Here is a 7,319-nt window from a genome sequence, read left to right on the forward strand (position 1 = left end):
TCCATAAATGACGATGCATATTAGACACAACAGTAGGTACACAGAGTATGTAAAGTGCGGATCCTAAAATATCATTTTCACTGTATATGCCAGAAATTTTTTATGTAGAATGATAAATAAACAGACGACTTTTTTTTTTATTTTTGAAGAAAATGAAGAAAATTAGTTAAAAAGTATATTTTAAGAAACACATAATACTAATAAAACAAAGTAAGAGATGCGAACGGGTTTTTTTCGCGCCTAAATCCAAATAGCTGTGAAATATATACCAAAATAGGTGAATATTTAGGACATTTCACGAACAGATCGTGCAGGTGTTTTATAACTAACAGGTAAGATGTTGTTGCAGAAAAATATTCATTTCAACACAATTATTAACGTTGTATAACGTAGAATAGGATTTGTCATTCAGTTTCTTCATACTGAACTGAATTCCACTTTGATGCTTTCTTTATGCGAGTCATGTTTACTGTCGAATAATGATACTATTCTTTCATTTTCACTGTGTAGAGCGATGCATTAGTATTGTATATGCGGCGCATTTTCACTGTATGATATATTTATTTTTTTATCTATTACAGCGTATTTTTTTAAGCATGTAAAGCAAGACTTTAGTTAGCGTGCTTGCTTTGTTTTTTTTTTTTTGTACAATCATTATGATAACATCCAATTTAATTCAAATATAATGATTATATAAATACAGGTTAAACTATGCCGATAGATATTGTTTAAAGATGTCAATCTTATTTACAAAGTTTGTATAAACAATTATACAAACTAAGCAATCAAGTCAACCAAAGTTTTGCTTTACATGCAATAGGAAATTAGCTGTAAAGCCTTAACTTAGCCGACTTGCTCAAACAATAGATAAAGTAAGAGACGGATTTGATAAAATTTAACTTACGGAGGAAAGTTTGGTTTTAAAACACTCTAAATAAATTCAATAGAAATAACATTTATTTCAAATGTATTCCATTTTTAAAATTTCTTATGAATCGTATAGGGATCTTTATCCTTGTTTTTTTTATCCATTTCCATATCCTTGTTTTTTATGCCCCACCTACGGTAGTAGGGGGCATTACATTATGTTTTCTGGTCTGTGCGTCCGTTCGTCTGTTCGTCCGTTCGTCTGTTCGTCCGTCCGTCCGTCTGTCCCGCTTCAGGTTAAAGTTTTTGGTCAAGGTAGTTTTTGATGAAGTTGAAGTCCAATCGACTTCAAACTTGGTACACATGTTCCCTATGATATGATCTTTCTAATTTTAATGCCAAATTAGAGTTTTTACCCAATGTCACAGTCCACTGAACATGGAAAATGATAGTGCGAGTGGGGCATTCGTGTACTGGGGACACATTCTTGTTTTTATCCATTTCCATGACACTTCACCACTAATTACGTACATCTTGATAAAGATTGAATCGTTGGTTTTCCCGTTTAAAAGGTTTTACACTGGGGCCCTTTATAACTTGCAGTTCGGTGTGAGCCAAGACTCCATGTTGAAGACCGTATTTTGACGTATAAAGGTATACTTTTATAAATTGTGACTCGTTTTGAGAGTTGTCTTATTGTCACATATGACATCTTATCTATCTGTGGCTCAACCCGAAACGAGACTGGATAAAAAGGGATAAAAAACACACTTTTTTAATATATTTATAGTGGGCTTAATATGAGTCAGAAAAGAGTAGAATAGTTGGTCGCGTTGGGGTATAAGCGTGACGCGGAATTGCCGATTTTTTTGTAAGCGTGACACGTGATAGTCAAATGATTGTGTCGTGAAAACGAGAAATAAAGTATAGCGGGACACGGAAAATTTAAAAAAATGAGAACTGCATAGTATAAGCGGGATACGGGAATCTGATAAAGCAGTAAGCGGGATCAGGGATCAGACCCCCCCCCCCCCCCAAATGAGACCCCAGAATAAGATTTTTTTTTTATCTTCATCCTATTGTTACAGTCATGCCTTCAATAACAAATGTATCCCATGCATGCATTTTTATAGACAAAAGACCTAATGGATATTTGGGGTTCTTTGACATGCTGAATCTAACCTTGTATCCAGTTTGGGGATTTTTACCAAGTTACCGAAATAGCCCACATAGAGGTCCAAAGGGTCTAAGATCACCAAACATGAATTGTAGCATGCATGTTGTGTACAATTACCCAAATGTACATTGTTTGACCTCTGTGGTAGTATCCACTCGCGGATCTAGAAATTTTTATAAGTAGGGGTCCAATGACTACCTAAGAGGGGGCCCGCTCCAGTGATTCCATATAAAAGTAACCAAATGTTTTCCCAAAAAGGGGGCAACCCCCTGTCCCCTTACATCCTCCTCTGGTATCGAGCTGTTCATTACGGATAATATTTTTTTGTATCAAGGGTGCTCTACTTCACGTACCAATGCAAACAAAAAAGTTCGCCCACACCTTACATTTCATGTTTTAATGACTGTGGATAATTTATGTCACATACCGTTTCACCTTATACAGTTAAAATCATGCAAGCAACAATCGAGTCAAGAACATTTGTTCTACCAAAACTGTCTTTTTCAGAATATGGAAATTGAAGCAGTTGAGGGTACAACTGGGGCAAGTTAATCTTTTATAAGCTTTTCTGTTACCATTGCGTTTCAAGATGCATATTTCTCTGTTCACAAGTGTATTTATTGCGTGGAAGATAACGTCCTCAAATGTACTCGTCTCTATTTTACACAGACTGCACTTAAACTCCGCAATATCAATCTTTGACTTCAAAAAAATACAGAAATATCTTTTAATGTTTTTCTTAAATCAAGGAAAAACGTACGCAATTTGAAGAATACAATATGACATTTTGAGAAGCGTTTTTGTTACAAGTTTGAAAAGCTATATATTTGATAAAGAATGAATGAGGAGTTTGTATTTCAATTTGAAAATACATTTATCATAAATTCTAAAGTCATCAACTAAGTTTTTTCATTTGTTTCAAGTGCATTTATCACATAATTCTACAATAAAAATTCCTCGCATCTTCGAAAATTCCACATCAGAAATGACTGCACTAACAGTGATAATTCATCGCATCTATAGTTAAAATGGATCGCTTTCAAAAATCGATATGCTATATTATGTTGCTTTTATAACACTTATTTGAACTTTAATGCTATGTTTGTACATAATAAAGACATATCACAATGAAAATATGTAAAAACTTTCCTTCAAATCAATTAATTTGGTATTTTCAAAACGTAAACAAATACAGTTTTCCCACGATCCTTTATTCTACAATAGACATACCCGCATATGACAGTGAAAATGAACTAGCTGGATTCGCACTTTATATACACTGGTACAGTAATGCTTACTAGTACATGTGATATATTTTCAATAATCAAACGCAATACTCAGAAATAAAGTGAATATGATTGTGATTCTGAGTAGCAATATATGTATACTAGTATACATAATTATTGCAGTGAGTTGAGAGGTTTATGTCTCCGTGTTGAAGGCCTCATCGTGACTTAAAGATGAAGAAGGGGAAAAGTACACCTCCTTTGTTGTACTTAGGTGAAATTTAAAAAATCAAAATTGATACTTCATTTTGAAAGAACACCAGTTAAGGAACAAAATAATTCCTTTTCGAGATATTTGAGTTTTTGAAAAAAAAAAGCGGGAAAAGGCTGACTCGGACTTTTGCCTTACATTTGCATTGGTATTATTTGGGTCTCAAATTGAAAGAACGAACATTAAGAAATTGCTAAAATTTTGGAAAATGGCCTTTTATGAGCTTTTGAAGTCTTTTATACAAAGAAAAATGGGTGTTGTGAGGCAAAATATTTTACCCTGTATTGATGGAAAATACCAAGGAGTCGGAACATTTGACACCAATTGCCAATACCTCACCTAAGTACATCCTTAAGGGCGTTTTTGTCTGTGTATGTACTGATTTTGTGCCATGGTTTGGTATACCCATATATTCTTTGTTTTTCTATTATACAGTATACAACTATTTATACAATATGACAAGCTCTAAATCGTCATAAGTCTATCAGAAATTTTAATTGTATATATCTTTATTCTCATAAACCAATGTACAATGGTACAGAGACAACTTAGATTTATCGAAAATAATGCAAGATTTGCAAATAGATCTTCGATGAACGACATCAACCCAATCTTAAATGTATACGACAAGTACTGGAGATGTTCCCTACTTGGTATCAGGGTGAAACTAATTTTGAAGAATGCGGCAGTTACTGAAATCAATCTAAAAGTACTTAACCTGCTGAATAGAATGCAAACCATCCTTCACTTAATAGCATTAGCTGTAGGTATACTATACTGCATTGAATAATTAGTACAAAAAAAAAATAGTTCAGATAGACACAATCTTGAGCAATGCCAAATCTAAGCTATAACATCCAGACAATCAAAAAGAAAAAGTTTATTTACATTTGTTAATAGATACATCAAATACCGGTACCTTTTCTCGGCCTCGTTAACATTAGTATAGAACATCTTTTATGGTTAATTATGTTAGTACACAAATTTTCAACAAACCGGATATAATTCATGTCTTCGCCTGAATAGTTTTCTATACTAGTTTCTTTGTTTACATAGAACGTAGCTAACACGTGTAGGGAAAACGGTACTATTTATTCTGCCATAGGCGACAATACTAACATTTTCTAAATTTACCAGTTTTTATAATAAAAACCTGGATAAAACAGTTATGTGTGGTTTTAGTACTTTATTACTGTATTCTAAAAATTGAAGCCAAATAGTATCATGACCAATTTCCAACGGAGCTTGTTTATGTTATCCATGCCCACCGTCATTTTGCACCAAATTTATGGATTTTTGGAAGCCTTTTCGAATAATTCTCTAGAAAATATTTCAATAGGTTTTAAAATTTATATTGTAAATTTACACACTGCAGTTATTCATAGATAAATAAAAAAATATATTGTACCCTTACATCCAATCACAACGCTCCTACGTTGACTTCCTTCACCTGTCTTGGGTACACAAAAGGCCAACCTAATGCTGGGAAAATGTAATACTACCGTTTTCCCTGTAGTGCTTATATGGAATATACATTAATTAGTGCTTTATTCAAGGAAGTGTTTTCAAAATATTTGTTTTGAAAGGATTATTGATATGCCGTTATCTTTTTCTGTTGTGAATATTCTTTTGAAATGCAAAAGCGTTTTACAAAATCGAACTACAGTAAAATCGGCTGCTATTTTATCAGTTGAAGGTAATTTTCATTTTCTGAGTGTTCTAAATATGTCAGATTATAGATTGTTATGTCTTGGATAACGTTAAACTAGTAAAAAAAGTATGAGTAGACAACGACAAAAATAGATGAATAATATATATAATACAAGTAATAACCATGAAAACATAACAAATATATAAAACAACTGTTGACTTGTATGAAAATACAGTCAAATCTCAACTCACAATTGATAAACACTATAATTTACATGTATACACAAACAGGTAGTTATACCTGTACAGTGTTTGAAGAAATATTACAGTATAATCTCAATTTTACAAATATCTACATGTATATACATAAACAGGTTATAATCCCTGTGCAATGTTTGAAAAAAAAGAAAAATGTAATGCATTGCTTTCAAGAATACATAACTTCTCTTGAAAGAACTTATATGCCTAATACAAGGACTTAATGTGAAAGCATTTTTATTACATAAACAACTAGTTCAAATTAACTTCGAAATATAAAAGATCATTACACCAACAACAAAAGTTTATAGTGTTGTCATTGCAAAGTAACTTTGAATTGTGCTGACATGGCCTTATATCTATACTCTTTGAACGCCTTTGCTTAATGGCTATGATTTTTACCACTTAACATTAAGTTATAAGTTTATCATGATAACTAGTTCACAAAAACTGCATTTGCTTTGTAAAATGCGGGTGTATCTATCAGTAATGTCATCAATGCTTTCGGTGAAAAGCTAAATTTACCCACATTACATTGTAATGAATATCACAATTGAGAATAGAAATGGAGAAATATGCCAAAGAGACAACTGCCCGACCAAAGAGCAGATAACAACCGAAGGCCACCAATGGGCCTTAAATGCGGCGAAAAGTCCCGCACCCGGAAACGCACATTAGCTAGTCCCTAAATACAAATAAAGATGTACCAGTTCAATGAAAATGGACGTCATACTCAACACATAAATGAACTAAAATATTAAATAAAAAAAAAAAAAAAAAAAATACAATCTAAATGTTATTTAAAAGAGACTTTAGTTTAAATGAATTTTTGGATTATAAACAAACAGTACGAGAAATTACTAAATCAGAAAGCAGAGCACTTTCAGCCTTATATGCTAAATTTATTTCGTGTGGTGGAATGACTTATGATGTGTTTATGAAAACTATATAGGTCTGTAGTTGAGCCTGTTCTAAACTATGGTTCTGGAATATGGAGACATACAAATTGGAGAGAGGTATAAGTTATACAGAACAAAGCATGTCGGTATTCTTAGGAAGTGCTTCAAGTGCGTCAACTATAGCTTTTCTAGGTGATACGGGACTTAAAAGTATAAAATCAGCAGACATTTTGGAAACATTTCGTCTTTTTCTTAGAGTGAGCAAAACTTATGATACAATACTTACATATAAGGTTCATGTGTGGAATAAGAATTGTTCATGGGAATGGGATAACAACTGTATAAAGAAAGCACAAATTTTAGGTATAGAAAATGTTATTAATGATACTTTTTCCATCAAACATAAACTGCAAGATATCAAATCTAAACTCTGTGAAAAAGATAAAAATGACTGGTTTGAAAAATTGTTAAATAACAGAAATCAATGTAATGGTAATAAATTGCGTATTTATAGAGAGTATAAAAATGTTTTAGAATTTAGTTCTTATGTAAAATTAGTTCGTAGCAGGCAGCATAGACGTATTTTGTCATATTTTAGAAGTGACTGTTTACCACTGGCAGTTGAAACGGGTAGATACACCAAGCCAAAAATTCCTTTAAATGAGCGTACTTGTATATATTGTACAGATAATTGTGTAGAGGATGAAAAACATTTTTTATTAGGGTGCGATTTTTATGCAGATTTAAGATATGATTTTATGAAAAAATTGGAAATATTTGTGATTCTTTTAACGATCTTGATTTACAGGACAAAGCCATTTTTTTAAGGTCACATGATGCTATTCAACCATTTTTAGCTAAAACTTTGTATCAAATGTTATATCGAAGAAGATATTGTGTACAGTAATATTTTAGTACATTAGTTTTAATTGTTTTATAATGTGTGTTATATTTTTAAAGGGTCTCATAAG

Source organism: Mytilus galloprovincialis, chromosome 5 (genome assembly GCF_965363235.1).
Source record: "Mytilus galloprovincialis chromosome 5, xbMytGall1.hap1.1, whole genome shotgun sequence".
NCBI lineage: Eukaryota > Metazoa > Mollusca > Bivalvia > Mytilida > Mytilidae > Mytilus > Mytilus galloprovincialis.